At 32.1% G+C, this 19,484-nt stretch overlaps 2 long non-coding RNA genes across 4 annotated transcripts; one reads left to right on the top strand and one right to left on the bottom strand.

The window, feature by feature from the left end:
* Positions 1–1,159: 1,159 nt before the first annotated feature.
* On the bottom strand, positions 1,160–5,562 carry LOC139523554 (uncharacterized). 2 transcript variants are annotated; one of them, XR_011664642.1, is made up of 3 exons: positions 5,455–5,562; positions 2,884–2,976; positions 1,160–1,850 (listed from the first exon to the last, which is right to left on the bottom strand). It is a non-coding gene; the product is annotated as an uncharacterized lncRNA (long non-coding RNA). The 2 variants fall into 2 exon arrangements; XR_011664641.1 differs by lacking the exon at positions 5,455–5,562 and having other exon boundaries at positions 2,884–4,504.
* A 6,798-nt stretch (positions 5,563–12,360) lies between these two features.
* LOC139523532 (uncharacterized) lies at positions 12,361–19,251 on the top strand. 2 transcript variants are annotated; one of them, XR_011664639.1, is made up of 3 exons: positions 12,361–12,393; positions 17,688–17,775; positions 18,471–19,251. It is a non-coding gene; the product is annotated as an uncharacterized lncRNA (long non-coding RNA). The 2 variants fall into 2 exon arrangements; XR_011664638.1 differs by having other exon boundaries at positions 12,361–12,461.
* The last annotated feature ends 233 nt before the right edge of the window (positions 19,252–19,484 follow it).

Below are 19,484 nucleotides of genomic sequence, written 5' to 3'. Positions count from 1 at the left end.
CTTTTCTTTCGTTCCATACACAGAAATACAATTATTGAGATGCTCATAATAACTAAATTTGCAATCTCCGTGTCAATATCTATCTTCCCGTACCTTTCTTTCCGTACAATGTGAACAATTTAACGAGAAATTAAACAATTTCGAGGCAAGGTTCACTCAATTCGTCATTTTGACATGCATTTTGACCTATTTCTCCGTTAATATAGAACGGTTGTAGAAAATATTACATATCACAATAGAAAATAGTTGTATATGTATATATATTCTTCGATATCATAAAAAAAATAAGAAAATAAGGAGAAACCTAGCTTTCTTCTGACTATTAATGTTCCGTCATTGTGCCGGATGTTAGATACCATCGAGTCCGAACAAATTTTGCCGGTGTGGTTTAGACACAGTGAACCATATCCACCGTGAAGAATATTAATTGACAACTTCAAGACTTTCGGTAACATTTTCTTTTGGAAAAAGGTTATAAACAGTCTCCGGGACAAGTTTGCAATTCCGCTGAGTGCAAAAGTTGTCACCTTAATTTTTGGAGTTAAGTCAAAACAAAGTTGATAACTTGGTTGGCATTGGTTCCCTGATATTTGTCCTAAAATTTTTTGGATCTAGCACCACTGTTGAAAAAGTTATGCCCCTTTTTTCAACAATTTCCTCAGAGGAAAAGTACTTTTCCTCAAGGGAAATCAAATTTCCCTGAAGGAAAAAGATTTTTCCTCAAGGGAAATTGTTTTTTCCTCAAGGGAAAAAGATTTCCCTTAGGGAATTTGCTGCATAATTATTTCCTTTGAGGAAATTCTATTTCCTTTGAGGAAATTCTATTTCCTTAGAGGAAATTCTTTTTCCTTTGAGGAAATTTGCAGCTTCAAATTTTCCTTGGAGGAAATACTTTTTCCTGTGAGGAAATTTGTAGCTTCAAATTTTCCTTGGAGGAAATACTTTTTCCTGTGAGGAAATTTTTGACAAACACTTTTCCTTGGGGGAAAATTCAAGACAACAAATTTCCTCTAAGGAAATCATTGATCTTCAAATTTCCTCTAGGGAAATTTCTGAACATCAAATTTCCTTTAAGGAAATGTTTTTCCTCTATGGAAATTTCATAACAGTACAAACAGTATTAATATATTTTCTCCTAGACTGAATTATTGATACAAAAGATAATTAAAACTTTAATACTGTAATACAAATTTTCATGGTGAGTATTAAACATACAAAAACAAAAGGCTGACTGTTTAGCATGTTTAAGACAATACAATAATAAGCAAAATGCTATGAATATCATACCATTTGTGATGTTATTAATATTGTGCTCATATTTGCATATTAAATAAAATAAACACTTTTCATGTCAAATTAACTTGTCTTCTGTTTCAGCTGCTGTGTATTCGACCCCCTACATAACAGTTCAGTGCATAAATAATTCAATCCACAAGACATCTTCCTTCAATTGGTTGAATAAATTTTGGCAACGTATGTTCTTCAAACATCTTCTTTGTATATTTGATATGATGGAGCCATGTACATGAATTGATAAAGCAGGTGTTTATTTCGACAACAAACATGACAAAGATACTAATTTTTTTCTTAATTTCTCCATAATCCATCAGTTAATATGAATGTAGGTTGTTACATTTTACACAATTGTGTTCTTTGATAGTACTCCATTTTGTTTATAGCAATTTTGTAGGATTTTTTCTATTTCTTTTTCCAGAAAAACACACAGTTGAGTTCATTTCACATTAATAATCCAATTAGCACATTATGTAGAAAAGTATTAACAATTAAGTTTCCTCTTCAGTATAGACCTGCAGGACCTGTTGATGATCATAAAAACCAAGATATCTGACCTATAAATACACAAAATAAAAAAAAAATGTTATAAATGGAGAAAAAAACAGCAATATAAATAAGCTTATTTTATCATGTTTTAATGAACATTTTGAGAAACTTTCATTTGATATTCTTACTTGTCATGCTTATGAGTTCTCTTATTTCAGTGCTTTGTGTCCAAGATTTAATATTCGTTGTTTAGTGCCTTGCAGTGATATTTAAAGTTGAGCCACTTGCAATAGTTGTTATAGAATGTTCATATGTTGTGTTAATATTTGAACCACTGTCCTATATTATGGTCAGGTTGAGTGCTCACAGACATGAGGCCTAAATTAATATATTGTTTGTTTCCCTAATCCCTATTCTGACAAGCCAGGTGTGGGTAGGTAGGTAGGTAAATAATTTTATTTTTCCCAAAAGCCTGAATATTATCGGATGATCCGGCAAGCCCGAAAATCAGAAATGAATAAAATAATATTTGGCTTAGTTTTGACAATAAAATTTTATGAGTAGGGCCATTTTTGCAGGGTCGGTCAGGATTGGAGAAACAAACAATATTTTATATTAGGCATGATTTTTTTTTATTAATTGTTATTGACTTTGAACATGTTGAACTAAATTGGATTGTTCAAATCTTTATATGTTGAGATCTTTAATGGATGACCTATAAAGGAAGTGTTTTCTCATTATTGAAGGCAGGCCCATGATTGGCCTTTAATTTCTTGCATCCGCTTCATTGAACTCTGGTGGATAAGTCACTCATTTACCATACCACATTTTCTTATTTTTATATGAGTCATCATTCAAAGGCAATTTCTTTTATTACTGTAATTCAGAAATTATCGAAACTTTTTAGTAATGCGAATAATGTGACTGGGTGAGTATCGCAAAAATAAGAAATCATATTTTGATAACAGAAACATATATATATATATATATATATATATATCATGTAACTATATATATCTTTATGCAGATTTTTTTTGTAATCACAATAAGTTGTCCCTTCCCTGAAAAATCTGAATTTACAGTATATAGAAGTGGTCTTACCATTTAGGCCTTGTTGTATTCTGTTTATCTTGTTTTGCGCTCATTTCTATTGTAACTGTTTATATTTTTCATCATTTTTCTATATTTCTTGTCCTATAAAACATAAAAAGGGTAAAAACTATTATAAAACATCAGTTTGTGTTTTTCTTTATATTCAGTTATATTTAAAAAGAATGGAATATTTGTGCTATTTCATTTCACAAACTTTTTGCCAGTCATGACTTTCAAAGACTTTCACCCTGGTCAATAGTTTAAAAAACAAACATTCCCATACTTTTTCTTTGTGTTCGTACTAATTTTTCATTTGACAACAAAGACATGATTCAACTATTCTTCTAAAATTTGTTTCGCTTGACTACGTTAAACTCTGAAATATTGTTAACAGTATAATCTGTATGTGTCTCACTTGTCAAAATTTCAAATTAATATATAAATCAGATAAAAATGCTATGCATGGCTCAGCTTGATACAAACGTACAGGTTGAACCCAGAACAGTTGGGGCAAGTATGGACACAACATTCAAGCTCAATACAACTCTGAATTTTAAATTTGGATTGTGATTCAATAGTTGATGCAGCATAGGTTTCTGACACAGAATGAATGCGGTCCAAGTACTTAAAAATTTTAAATTGACAATTAACCTCTAAAATGGTCCAATATTCAAAATCTCAATACATGGTTAGATGCAGCATATCAACATGATCAAAGAACCCCAATAATTCATTTTTTGGTGAAATCAAATAAAGTTAAATTTTGGACCTTTTAGAACTCAATGTGGACCAATTTGATAATGGGTCAAAATATCAAAAATCTTAATGAATGGTTAGATTCAGCATATCAAAGAGCCCCATATAATCAATTTTTGTTGAAATCAAACAAAGTAAAATTTTGGACCCCGATTTGGATCAACTTGAATTTGGGCCCATAATAAAAAAATCTAAGTAAATATTCAGATTCAGCATATTAATCTGAACACCAAGGATTTAAATATTGTTAAAATCAAAATAAGTTTAATTTTGGACCCTTTGGACCTTAAGGTAGACCAATTTAAACAGGACCAAAAAACTAGGAATCTAAATACACAGTTAGATTTGGCAAATCAAAGAACTCCAATAATTCAATTTTCTATAAAATCAAACAAAGTTTAATATTGGCCCCTATTGGCCCCTAATTCATGTAATTCCTAAACTCTGAACAAAACTCTGGTCACAAACCTTGTGTTTGAATTTCATAGATTTCTATTACTTGTACTAAAGTTATTAAGCGAAAACTAAATGTCCTGGGACAACGACGACTACATGATAAAATTGAGAATGGAAAAAGGGAATGTGTCAAAGAGACAACAACCTGACCATAGATTTGAGGGTTGGAATCCTTTTCTTTTACCGAGCAATGCATTTGAATGGGAGATATAGTTGGAACCCCTCTTTGCTCTTGGTTGGGACCCCCCTTTTAAAATGGCTGGATCCGCCCCTGAGAAGCATTATAGAAAAATCTATAAGCTTTAACTCAAAATAAGGATAATTTTATTTTTAAAGGGCAGGCACAGATCCAGAGGGGGGTTCAAGGGATTGGAACCCCCCTTTTTTTGGATAATCAATGCATTTGAATAGGGACATGTAATTGGACCCCCCCCCCTTTTCCCCTTTTGTCCTGGGTTAGAATCCCACCCCCACCCCTTTTTAAAATGACTGGATCCGCCCCTTAAGGGTCTATAATTAAGTTTGACAACATCAGACGACATACTACTTTATCAAAAAAAAATGCCACATTTCATTTAATTTAATTTCATCCCTTACTTGCTACATGTATTTCATCCATAATATTTAAAGAAATAAATTTGGGAGGAGTATGATTTTAATTCATTTGTAATTTGCAAGTTATTAACTATCCAAACTAGAGACCTAATAGAGTAGATATACTTGACTAATTTAAATCAAACTTGGGGTGACTGGGAACAAAGAAGGGAATAGATGACAGTTTACCTACAATGACCTAGTTTCATAGCAATAGCATACATTAATAAAGACTACATGGTCATTATTATGTTTAAACGTGGTTTAAACTTTGGGTGTTCATTTTTTAATGTTTAACATGTTTAAAGCTAACAATTTCAACTACGTACATGTATCAAGATTTGATCCTACATTATTTAAATATTGAAAAAAATAGCTTTTTAAATTTGGATCTATATATAATTGTGAATGTCACATGGATGTATTTTAATGTAATCATCTGAAAAATCATTAGCCGTCTCATATTTATTTCAGTTCTTCAAAAGGCAAATTTTTATGAGCTTATGCTGAAAATAGAGATTTCTTATTAAGGAGAAATCCCTGCCCCCCTTTTTGTGTGAAAAATTTTGTTGATTATATAGGGAATCACAGAAACATGACTGAGGCAAGCATCCCCCATCTGAACACCCCCCCCCCCCCCCCCCCCCCCCCATGAATATGTTTTTTTAGCTTGTGTAGGTGTAAGTCAGTAAGGAGGCAACCATTTGATTTGTAGGCCGGGTGAAAAATGTGATTAATCTTGCTTTGTAAACTTGTGCTATAAATAAAAATTACCAATCCATTAAAAAATCCGTGAGCCCAATCTCATCCAGTGAAGTAGATTATAGTCTGTTTTCGAAGTTATATGGAAGTATTTTTAAAGTTAGTAGTCCAGATAATTATGACGCATTGCAAGGCATTTTTTCTAAGGAGAAGTGTAGAATGGGGGAATGGAACCAATAAATTGATCGGATCCGAAATGTTCTTCCCAGTAAAGGAGCACCTATTATTTTGTAGGTAATTATTATTAGTGTCGGTGGTCTCACAAGTAAATCAGAGTGAATATTGCATGCACATTAAAATTAGCAGAGAAGAGACAATTATCAACTCGTGTATTATTCATTTTCTCGCAGTTATTTACGGTAAATCAGCTATATAGACATAGGAAGATGTGGTGTATGTATATATATATATATATATCCGAAAACAGGTGTTCGGTTCTAGTACTATAGTGGCTATAGTATATATGACTTTTAAATAACAATTATCAATTATATCTGTATTCTGTGGCGGGTCGAAGGGGATGGAATCCGGGGTTGGACTCCCCTAGCATTTTGTGAGCAATCATTGCATAAATGATAATCTCGGGAATCCTCTCAAGTTCCTATATACAAGGTGATAGGACGTTCCGTTGGAATAGGTTACCTGTGCATCAGGAAAAGTTTTAAGGCATAGCGTGAAAAGGTAACCTATTCCAACGGAACCGAACGTCCTATCACCTTGTATATAGGAACCTTAAAAATATGTGAATAGGTCGGGAAAAACTCTCTTTTGACACTTAGGTATTGCACTGTTGCATTACACACCAATCAAAACGCAAACAATATGGGAAAAGATAACATTTTAACCTACACAATATATGAATAAGGTATACACTTTTGAAATCTAAATTATATGAAAAGGGTGGGGTAACCATAGAAAACAAGCGGCAACGACACCCCTTATTTAATGGAGACATGTAGTTGGAACCCCCTTTATCATGGCTGGATCCGCCCATGATTTTACATGTAAATCAAGCCCCGGGTATTTGTTAGCATAACGGTAACCACGAAAGGGGGGGGGGCTAATTAAAAACACGAGGAATTATAAATATACAATTCAACAGGGGTAGAGTGCATCGAGGAATGTGAATTAAAATTGTCTCTTCACGATGATCGAAAAAAAGTATCTTGCACGTTATTTTCATCATCTTGTCTGAAACACTCTGAATAATGAGCTTCAAGGCGAAAACATGGCATGTGAAATACTAATAACATACACTTCTTTTTTTATACGTTGTATGGACAAACCCATAAATCCCTCAACAAAAATTGCTTGATTCATGTCATATCAAATAAATTACAGCGCGGAAAGGTAACTTTATAATATCAAAACTAAATTTTTGTTATATTTTTCAATAAATTTATAAATCTTAATTAGGCATGCGTTGCGTGAGTTCCATTTCATGAGACCTACACAGATTTCTATAAAACAAATCAAAAATTATAAATACAGTTTTTCAATTCTTTCCGGCATAGATAAAAAAAAATATGTATATAATCTATATACGATTTGGTTGAATTATTTCACTTCATTTTAATGATAAATCCTTTAGTTCTTAAATTTTTAATTAGAATGAATTTATCATTTTGATATCTAACGATAAACTTTTTAAATTGAAGTGACATGGTCAGTAACCTAATTAGTTGCATGGCTGATTACCATCTTACAGGTGACCCAGTAATTTTCCATATGACAGTAGCGTGTACCCTCGGGGTTATATCGGGGTGTGTATAACTTATTTTCTGGGGAACATCCTGTCCACGTGTAGTACTTAGCATATATTGCAACAGATGACATTAAACAAATTTTCTTTGTAGCATCGGAGGCAATTTCATGTTCGACCACACAAAATATTTCACAAAAAAGATATGATAAAATCAAAAGAAAAAGATAAAGAAATATTAACAAATAAAGGTGGAATTGAGTAAACGGGGATTCGTGTTTTTATGAGCTTATTTTCAGTGGACAACAACAAATGGAAGTTTTTAACGACCTTGTGTGACCTATAGTTGTTAATGTTTGTGTCATTTGTGTCATTTTGGTCTTTTGTGGATAGTTGTCTCATTGGCAATCATACCACATCTTTTTGACTGGCTATATACATGATATAATATATATAGCACTTACACGGTCGGTCCAGTGGACATATTTCATACTAGATAACTTATACAGTAATTCTTTTTATATATATGAAAATTATTGTCCGATCTGATACACGTACCTATAATGTACAGAATTTTGAACAGCTTCAAATATAGGGTGTCCGTAGAAACACCGCAAAGGACCTCCTTAGTGCACTAAGAACAAAAATGTGCACTAAGGACCTACTCCTTTCATAATTTTAAATTATATTTTTTCTAATGTTTTCTCGACACGTGCCTCAAAAAGTTGATTGTCACCTTTAGTATAATCAATAGCAATTCATGTTCGCTCAACCTTGGCCCGTGAATAATCTACTAGTATACTGATTAAACATGTATATATGGTATTTCAAATTGTTCTCTATTTTTTTTTCATTTGTTTGTTTTTGCCGTATTTATTCTGTCTGCTATATTTTTTACTTCTAAATTAATAACGTATTTTCAACTCTTTTCAGTTTGGGATTTTTCATCCTTTTAATTTTAAAAAGACAAATAATTGTGAACACTTCACGGAAAAGTGAGGATTGATATTTGGTTGCTTAACGTCCAGTTGCAATACTTCATTCATTTTTCTAATGTTAAGAACTATGCCATTTATCAATATTTCGATTTGAGCGTTACTGATGAGTCTTGTGTAGACGAAACGCGCGTCTGGCGTACTAAATTATAATCCTGGTACTTTTGATAACTATCACAGCAATGTTTTTAAACATGTTTAGGAAAGGAACATATTTCTGATTCGATGTTTATATACAAATGCATTACAAGTATAAATATGTATAGGTTGATGTTTAGTCCCTTCGATGTTTTAGACTGTAAATAAATTATGACCAATTTATTTCTGACATCTTCTTCATTTTTAACTTTTGTGGATAGGTGTTTCATTAACAGCCGTACCACATCTCCTTTCGCTTATTTTTGTTGTATATATTTTTTAATTCACTTTCCTTGTCTTTTAAAATATAAAGTAAGTAAGTAAGTAAGTAAATTGTTTATTATAGTGACATGTGTAAATCAGCATAAATTTGTACAAAATATAATTACATATATAATACACCCGGCCCAATGGACCAATAAGTCACCTTTTACTGTTAGTTCAATATAAATGTTCTAATATCACGTGTCAATTGCCAATTTAAATTTAAATACAGATAATTTTAGATTAAGAATTAACGATTGTAAAAGTTCATATATTATTCAACTAATGTTTGTGAAAAAGTTTAAGAATGTTAACTAGAGTAAACTGTTTGTTTTCTACGGAAAAGTGACGCTGCTAAGTATTTAGCTATTTTCCTTGGATGGTTCACCATTAGAAATGTAAATTTTCCCTGCTCATCAAGTTGCGTAAAGTCAGGCACCATTAATATCTCGCTAAAACAGTTTGTCTGATATCATTATAAAATGTGCAGTTTATAAGAAAATGTAGCTCACTTTCAACATTTTGAGAATTACAAAATCGGCATAGTCTGTTTTCTACTGGTTCCCCAATATATCTACCAGTCTCAATTCTGATCGGTAATAATCCGCATCTAAACTGGGCTAGCACAGATCGCTCGTGTTTCGTAAGATTTAGTTTTACATATATAGTGCTCTAGTTCGAAGTTTGTTTTAAAGTTTAAGTAAGATCGTAGCTTTGGTTTATTTATCAAGGACTCTCTCCATATATCACTGTAATAAGTTCGTACAATTTGTTCAAAAGATTTTTAATCCACCATTGTTCTACTTTCGTAATAATGTAACATATTAAGTTTAGTGAAAATATCTTTAGTGTCACTACACCAATTGTTTGTGCAACGATCATAATCCATATTGAACACCACTTTCGTTAATCGGTCGTCTTCAAACGATAAAAGCCTATTCCAGTATCGAATAAAGTTCACCCAATGCCGAAACTGACTTGGTATCCATCCAGTATCCCCATACAGTGCTAGAATTGGTGCAAATCTGTGAACGCCTAAGTTATATCGAATTGCTCTGTTCTGTACGTTGTCTATTGATTGGAACTTCCTATATATTTATTCCATTATTTTTATTTGATGCCGAAAATAAGAATACGAAGTTATTTGTTAAATGCTATAAATAAGCGAAGTAAAACAACCGTTAATAATTATGTATATGAGCATTATATCTATTTATAAAATATTTTAAATACAAGCAGACATACCATTTGTGACACCAATTTCATTTATTTCCAAATCTTAAAATCATACATTTCCGTTCTTTAGCGTTTCTTAATAATGGCAGAACGGGCTTAAGAGTCATATTAATTTAGTTTTCCCACATCATTAGCGGATTTAGGGGGTTAAAGCGAGCCCCCCCCCCCCCCCCACCCCCGGTTGAAAATCTTAAAATATTTTTTGTATTAACCATTTCTTGTTTTAATGTTATCTTTACTATAATTTGAATATCTAGCACTGAATAGGGTGACACGTTGTCGCTACACTTCTTTAAATATACACAAGTCATAATAACATTGGCCAGAGGGTAACTTGATAATTAGAGGACCAAAGGATTTAATTAAGACAATCCAAGGCTGCTATCTCTATATTTTATATATATCTTTATTAGCCTCCCTTAGAGTGATACAACAATTGCAAAACGGGTAGATACGATCTGTAATCAAATAATTAACCTTATAAAATTAATACTTAAAATTTTATTTAGAGTAACCATATGCCGGATGAACAAAAAGTGTGCCATTTATTGAAAAACATATGGTTTGGTATAACATGAAAACTTCTCTAGTGTTTTAAACATTTCTCACATAACCCCTCCCCCAAACCCCCACTTCAAGCTCTGGATCCGCGCCTGCCCATAGTGCTTATTACATTATAAAATAAAATGGTATTCATCTTCAATTGTTGAAATAAAGATGAATTGTTAAAAAAAAAAAAAAGCATTGACACCAGTTTAAAGTTATCGTTCATAGAAGACAGTTATGATTTATTCTATAATTCTCTTTTTAAAACGTAATATAATTTTACCTCTTGGAGTTTTTCTATATGTTACTTCTGTAATCGGATTTTGAAGAACCCCATGGACACCACATACTCTCAAATGTCTTTCAAGGAATAATGATAGTATGTAAACTCTTGTGTTGTTAGTAAGGAAATGAAATATCAAAAGCATTTGTTTCTCAATTTTTATCTCAAAATAGGGTTCTTTAAATAAAAAAAAAGCTTGCATAGCAATTTCCTTAAAAACTAAATATATATAACAAAGGCAAAGTTTTAAAACACAAAATTTATTTTTTATTTTTCTTTCATAAACTTGAATTTATACCACGCTAAACCGTTAGGTTAACAACCATTGATTAATCAATAAGTAACGATCAAAAGACAATTGTTTATTGGATTAGGTTGATTGAACATGATGATTCGGGAATCTGCAATAAACCGTTGGTCACGTGGCGAGTGGCAGGCGTTGATTAAAAAGTCATTTAACTTCAAAATTACAAAATCTATTGATACCTAACTTTATAGATTTGAGGTATTTAATCATATCCTCTTATATTCATGTTCGCTGTGATCTTAAAACATCGTTTTAGTGTCCTTAATGCAAAAACTTTCTTCTTAGTGCACTAAGAAGTCTTTTGCGGTATTTCTACACACCGAAATATATGGCCTTATTATTGAGGGCCCTCATGGGGTTTTTGATTATGTGATTACTTGGCCGTTTTTTTAATGATTATTTGATTATTAAGCCAAATATTTCATGATTATTTGATTACCTAGGACTGTATTTTTAGTTTATGATTATTTGATTACTAAAGATAAGCAAATATTTAATGATTATGTGATTATATTGGCAAAAAAATGGTGATTATGTGATTACTAGGACCCCCCCATGAGGGGCCTCATTATTGGTAATATACCATATTAGTGTCACTAATGGCTTAACGTGTTACCAAATTAAAAAGAAGAAATAGGCTCAAAACCGCATTTTTAACTTTAGATTTTTTTTCAATCCCAAAATAGAGAAGAGGTCCGGTATACAGACTTATTAAAAAGTCCAGATGAGAAGTTTAACTTGCTTTTCTATTCCCGGCACTTTTAACTTAACGCATGCAAAAAAAAATTCAGTACCTGGTTACAGTTGCGCATTGACAAATTATAATCTTTCGATTAAATGATCTTAAATCTATATGGTCTTTATTTTAAAAGTTATAAAATCTAAATGTAAAGTGATCTAAAATGTTCAATATAAATGAGTATTTTCGCTGTGAAATGAATCTAAGGTCGTCTAAAAGTGTATACATGTGTATTTGACCCGACTACTGACTACATAGTAAACTATTCATTATGTACCTATAAGGGGGGTCTGAGCGGGACTCGGGATTGTCGAGGCGTATTTTTTGTAAACGTGACACATGAAAGTCAAATTATGAGGGAGGGTAGGAGGGGTACTGATCCCGAAATCCCGAGCTTAAAAACACAAAATCCCGAAATCCCGGGCTTAAAAAACACGAAATCCAGAGGTCCCGAAATTCGAAAAAAGAATTATCGTATCCCGAAAGGGTCAATCCCGAAATCCAGAGCTTAAAAAAGTTTAGCGGAACATGGGAAATTACAAAAATAGCAGAATTGTTCACTTACATAGTGTACGCGGGATGGCATCATGCGAGAATCTAAAAAAATAAGTAGTAACTAAGCGGGATCCGTGAACAGAACCCCAAATGAGACCCCCATTAGTTGTGGCTTGTTTTGGTCTTTTTAGTTAGTTTCTTTCCCCTACATTACTTGACCGTTTTTGTAAAACAACAGCACTCGAGGTCTGACAGTATTTTACCAAGAAATGCACAAACTATTCAAAAAGAAGGCCTAGAAAATTTAAATATTGGTATGCACACAAACTCGTTTCTAATATTTATAATAGAACCGAAAAGAAAATGGAAATGGAAATGGGGAATGTATCAAAGAGATAACAACATGACCAAAGAGCAGATAACAGCCATAGGTCACCGATGGGTCTTCATTGCAACGAGAAAATCCCGCAACCTGAGACTGGGTCACTGGGGTGGATCTAGTCATATAAAGGAGGGGTTCCTAACCCAGGACAATTTTTTTTTTGGGGGGGGGGGGGTGTGTCCATCTACATGTCCCCATTCAAATGCATTGATCGTCCAATAAAGAAGGGGGTTCCAACATGTCCAACCTTCAGCCCCCCCCCCCCCCCCCCTTTGGATCCGTGCCTGTGAGGCATGCTTTAGCTTGCCATTAAACAAAAATGTATACTAGTTGAGTGATAATGGACGTCATACTAAACTCTTCAATATAAAAAAAAGAAACTAAAATAAAAATCATACAAAGGTCACAAAGGCCATAACTTCTGGCTCCTGAATTAGGAAAAGTGCAAAATGCAGTGAGGATAAAAGCCTTTACTGTAAATTCCTGAAATTACAATTATATAAATCATCTCACATCTTTGTGCATTTCTTGAAATTGGTCATATTAATAAATGCATGCAATATTTTCAGAAAATTTCAATATATAGGCTTTTAAAAGTCAATCTTGTGCATGATTATCAATGATTATACTCGCACAATTAACACATGTGGTTCTCAAAACTCAGAGGTGTCTATGTTATTTATGACAACATTTTAATCAAGTATAAATTTACAAAATATGTTTAGAACTATATGATTTTTAGGTTTTTAAGCATAGCCTCACTGGACACAATTACGAACGATTTTTGAACTTTAATTATTTTTTTTCTTTGTAGAATACTTTTCTTGAATTGTTTGTACCATAGAATTAAAGATGTATGAATGCTTTTTATTTTGAATCATAACACACATAATTTTCTATTTACGTTGGGATACTTTGGTAAGATTTTCATGACCTGGTTTTATGGGTCTAGCAAGCCCAATATGGACGCAATTACGAACGGCACTATATTTATATATCTGGCAGAAAAAATCAATGACAACGATCTAAATTTATGAAACATACATTAATCTTATCTAAAACACTTTTCCTAAGAAAACAAGAAGTGTAATATGGTATTTTACTTCAAATTCTTCAGCAGTAGTTGGAGACGAAATTAGTGACAAAAAAATTTCTTTGAAAAGGAAATAATTCGGATTTTTTGTTTTTATGCAAGTTCTTTCGTCTAAGAAGCACTGAATTCTCTTTTTAGTTAGTGAACCTATGATTTTAATTTATATTTAACCTTTACTTTCGGAGTTCTCGGGACTTTTCAATAAAAATACTATTTTCTTCTGACAATGCTCAGGGTCACCCGAGTCTGAGAAAACGTTCATTTTTGGATTTTTTTCGGCAAGATAAAGTGTATCACACATATGAACAGATTCAGGAGATATTTTTCTATCTATATAATGACAAAAGAAGGCAATTTGCACTAGCTTGTGTGCTTTATTCATGTAATTTCCAAGAGAGGGAGTCATTATTTTGACATTTACGAAACTTAATTTTTCGTCGTCTGCAACATTAACCAAGTGAGCATGAACTTTTTTTTTGTGAAAACACAAGTAATGTAGTGGGTTTTTAATTAATAGAAACATTTATTAATTATCATGCATTAATATAATATAAGGGGGCAAACATTAAAAATCGTTCGTAATTGTGTCCAGTCGTAATTGCGTCCGGTAAGGCTAGATATAGTAGGTCAGGATCTGCGAACTCTCACTGACTGACTGAGCACATGAATTCAACACTAGTTTTTTGGTGATGTTGGTGTTGCTTAGTGTTTTGTTTTGTTTTTCTTTTCTGCATCTTATGTTTTGCCTTGGCATTGTCAGTTTCTCTTTCATTGCTTTTGGTTTTTTTTGTTATGTTAAATAACAAGTCACAAGAGAGAAAAAACAAAAAAAATATGTGAAAAAATGGCTTAGTTCAGTATATATTAAGGACAGAGATAACAAATAGCTAAATAAGAAAAAAGAAAAGAGAAAATTCCTTTTCTATGTACAGTCAATTGTCTGATAATCTAGAAGATAGCCTGATTTGGTCTAATTCTCCTGAATTCTAGCAGGTACTTTATTCCAACTTTTTTAATTCAAACAAACCATGTCTTAGATAGTCTTGGAATTAGAATACATTAATCATAAAATTTTCATAATACTTTGGTGAATTATCTATTGATATAATCATGATAATTAAGCTCCTTTTTAATTTTTAGGGATTTTAAATTTTTAATTTAAAGTTAGGGATTTTATTCATAAAAGCGGGGATTTTTCCAGTACGTATACTATTAATAATGCTTTGAGCAATTTTCATGAAACTTGGTGAATTATTTTTGTATAACATAAACATGATAATTTTCCTTTTAATTTAAAAAAAAATCTGATTTATGTCATTGTACTATCATGACTTGGGATTAGGATAGTCTCAAGAATGCTTTCACAAATTTTTATGAAACTTTGGTGAATTGTTTTTATATCTTGACAAACTCCCTTTTTATTAGCTCACCTGGCCCGAAGGGCCAAGTGAGCTTTTCTCATCACTTTGCGTCCGGCGTCTGTCGTCGTCCGTCGTCGTCGTCGTCCGTCGTCGTCCTGCGTTAACTTTTACAAAAATCTTCTCCTCTGAAACTACTAGGCCAAATTAAACCAAACTTGGCCACAATCATCATTGGGGTATCTAGTTTAAAAATTGTGTCCGGTGACCCGGTCAACCAACCAAGATGGCCGCCATGGCTAAAAATAGAACATAGGGGTAAAATGCAGTTTTTGGCTTATAACTCAAAAACCAAAGCATTTAGAGCAATTCTGACATGGGGTAAAATTGTTTATCAGGTCAAGATCTATCTGCCCTGAAAATTTCAGATGAATCGAACAACCTGTTGTTGGGTTGCTAACTTGCTACCCCTAAATTGGTAATTTTAAGGAAATTTTGCTGTTTTTGGTTATTATCTTGAAAAATATTATAGATAGAGATAAACTGTAAACAGCAATAATGTTCAGCAAAATAAGATTTACAAATAAGTCAACATTACCGAAATGGTCAAATGACCCCTTTAGGAGTTATTGCCCTTTATAGTCAATTTTTAACCATTTTTCGTAAATCTTAGTTATCTTTTACAAAAATCTTCTCCTCTGAAACTACTGCGCCATATTAAACCAAACTTGGCCACAATCATCATTGAGGTATCTAGTTTAAAAATTGTGTCCGGTGACCCGGTCAACCTACCAAGATGGCCGCCATGGCTAAAAATAGAACATAGGGGTAAAATGCAGTTTTTGGCTTATAACTCAAAAACCAAAGCATTTAGAGCAATTCTGACAGGGGTAAAATTGTTTATCAGGTCAAGATCTATCTGCCCTGAAAATTTCAGATGAATCGAACAACCTGTTGTTGGGTTGCTACCCCTAAATTGGTAATTTTAAGGAAATTTTGCTGTTTTTGGTTATTATCTTGAAAAATATTATAGATAGAGATAAACTGTAAACAGCAATAATGTTCAGCAAAATAAGATTTACAAATAAGTCAACATTACCGAAATGGTCAAATGACCCCTTTAGGAGTTATTGCCCTTTATAGTCAATTTTTAACCATTTTTCGTAAATCTTAGTTATCTTTTACAAAAATCTTCTCCTCTGAAACTACTGCGCCATATTAAACCAAACTTGGCAACAATCATCATTGGGGTATCTAGTTTAAAAATTGTGTCCGTTGACCTGGTCAACCTACCAATATGGCTGCCATGGCTAAAAATAGAACATGGGATAAAATGCAGTTTTTGGCTTATAACTCAAAAACAAAAGCATTAAGAGCAAAACTGACATGGGTTAAATTGTTTATCAGGTCAAGATCTATCTGCCCTGAAAATTTCAGACGAATCGATAGTCAATTTTTAACAATTTTCATAAAATTTGTAAATTTTTACTAACACTTTTAACTGAAACTACTGGGCCAATCATTATAGATGGGGATATATGTACGCAGCAAGAATGTTCGGTAAAGTTAGATCTACAAACATATCACCATCACCAAAACACAATTTTGTCACGAATCCATATATTCACATATACAAATGTACCAAGGTGAGCGACACAGGCTCTTTAGAGCCTCTAGTTGTTATGACCCAAAGTGGAGGGGGCATAATGTTTAACACTTGTCAGATCGTTTGTCCGTCTGTCCCAAAATTGTTTTTTGTTCTCTTACAGTACTTTAGTTTGCCTCAACCAAATTCAATTAAACTTTTACAAAAGTTTGTTATCACAATTCTCATATCAAGTTTTAATTTTGGTGATGTCAGTGTTACTGTACTAGAGTATCAGAGTTAAGCCCCTTTAGAAATGGGGAAAATATGCTGAATTTTTGGTTTCCTGTTCTCTAAAATTTAGTTTGTCTCAACCAAATGTTATGAAATCAATACACAATGCTTATCATCACAAAATACAGATTAAGTTTGAATTTTGGTAGTGTCTCTTTTACTAAATTCTATAGTTATGTTCTTTAAAAATGGAAAAAAATGTTTCGGTCTTCCAACTTAAGTTTCCCTCAACCAAATTTTATTAAACTTTAAAAAAATACTTTTTATCACAATTTTAATCGGATCAATTTCAAATTTTGGTAGTAAAACTTTTACCGTTCTTCAGTTATGTTCCTTTAAAACTTTGAATAATATGCAAGCTGGAGTATCATTCCCTATTTATCATGTATATTTTTTATAAGATGCAGAGTTAAGGAACTTTAGTTGTTGCAAAGTTATTTTAAAATTGTCCATTTTCAAAAACTTTGAAAGGTTTTAGAAATTTATTGATTTGTTTAAAAAATCACAGCCTTAAACTTATAGTCACTTGAGATATATATCTATAAATGGAGCCAAATTATATACATGTTTTATGTCAATAAATACCACTGTTTGTGCATGTTTTTTTTTTTTTTGGAGGGCAGGGGTCTTATTTGCACAGTGCTCATAGTTTTTTAGTCGATCATTAAAATTCATTTAAAGCTTAAAGACCAGCTATAAGGGCAAGAAGCTTATCAAGCACTCATGGTTTAGATTTTTATTAAACACACATTAATATACATAATGTATATTAAACAGAAAAAAATATTGATGCAAGATGTCATTCAACTTTTACTCTTTTATGCATAGGACAAGAACTATAGAAGATACAGAGAAATTATATACAGCAGAAATGATAGGCAATGTAAAATTTGCAGAAGCCAACTAAACCTAAATGGTAAGGCACCTTTTAATTTTAAAAAAGTTATTGAACTTGAAAGATGATTACTAGTATCATGATTACTATAAAAATTAAAAGATGTGGTATATTAAATATGAAAACTATCATGGCTTTGAGAAAGCAATTGTAGGCCTGTTACGACCTTCAATAATGAGAAAATCCATACCCTATACTATAGTCAAAGTAGGCAGCTATAAAAGACCTAAAGATGAAACATTGAAACAATCCAAACTGTAAAACTAATCATGGTAATTGCCTAGTTTATAACAAAATAAATTACAAAAAATAAATATGACAAGTATGAAACAACAACAACAACAACCACTAAATTTTAGTGTCAGACTAAACTGACAAAAGCTACAGGCTCTGAACTTTGGACAGGCACAATAGGAATATGGCAAGGTTATATAAAAATAAGATGTGGTATGATTGCCAATAAGACAACTCTCCACCAGACAACCAATGATGTAAATTTCCTGCAAACAGGGACTTGACTTCTGTAAATCAACTAATTTTTCGTGAATACTTTATTTGGCATTTTATACTTTCTAGTCTACATCGCAGTTATTTATTTTTCTCGAGTTCAAGTTTACTTAATGTATTTTAATAAGGAAAGATACACATGAAAAACATTTATTGCTGTTTCTCTCTCCATTTATAACATTTTATTTGTTTATTTTGTGTATTTATAGGTGATCAGACATCTTGGTTTTCATGATCAATAGGTCATTACTGAAGAGGAAACTTATAGTTGAAATTTATTTACATAGTGCATAATTGGATTAATTTGAAATGGAATGTGTGCTTTCCTGCAAAAAAGAAATAGGAAATTTCAACATTATCACATGATAATGACCATAAACAAAATGGAGTTCTATCATAGATACACAAAAACACTATTGCATAAAAGCAACAACATTTCTTAATCAAAAGAAAGGAGAATGCTGAACAAATACTATTTTGTTGTTGAAAAAAGGAACACCAGTTTTATCCACTCATTTACATCGCTCCCTCATATCAAATATACAGAAGAAGATCATTGAAGAACAATTTGCAAAAATGATTTCTCTTAGAATTGAAGGGAATTGTTTAGTGAATGGAATAATGTATTCACTGAATTCTTACGTAGTGGATTGAATAACTGTACACAAGCTGAAACAGAAGAAATTCTAATTTAAAATAACACGAAAAGTGTTTATTTTATTATTTAATCTGCAAATATATAAACAAATTCTTTAGAACACCACAAATGGTATGACATTCAAATTGGTTGCTTATTAATGTATCGCATTGAAACAATTACAAAGAAAATAGAAGCATTTGCTCCAAAAAAAATTATAAATCAAAGTTAAATTTATAAAAAAAAGTATAAACAATACCTAGATCTAAACAGTCAGACTGTATTATTTTCAATGTCATTAAAATGTTGAGTCAAACATTTATTAAAGTTTTAAATATCATTTGCATCAATTATACAGTCTTGTTATTATTATATTCATACTGTTTGTATACATGGTGTAGTGAAGAAATGTTCAACAAGTAAAAATAAGGGAAAACATTTCCTTAAGGGAAATTTGATCTTCAGAAATTTCCTTAGAGGAAATTTGAAGAGCAATGTCTGCGCGTACCCGCATGTGGGTACGAATAGTCAAATTGCCTTTCTAGGCTGCACGTACCCACATCCGGTTTTATAATAAAATGCCGTC

Source organism: Mytilus edulis, chromosome 5 (genome assembly GCF_963676685.1).
Source record: "Mytilus edulis chromosome 5, xbMytEdul2.2, whole genome shotgun sequence".
In the NCBI taxonomy this organism is placed as follows: domain Eukaryota; kingdom Metazoa; phylum Mollusca; class Bivalvia; order Mytilida; family Mytilidae; genus Mytilus; species Mytilus edulis.
Note: the sequence above shows the minus strand (reverse complement) of the source record. Positions and strands in the feature narration are given on the sequence as shown.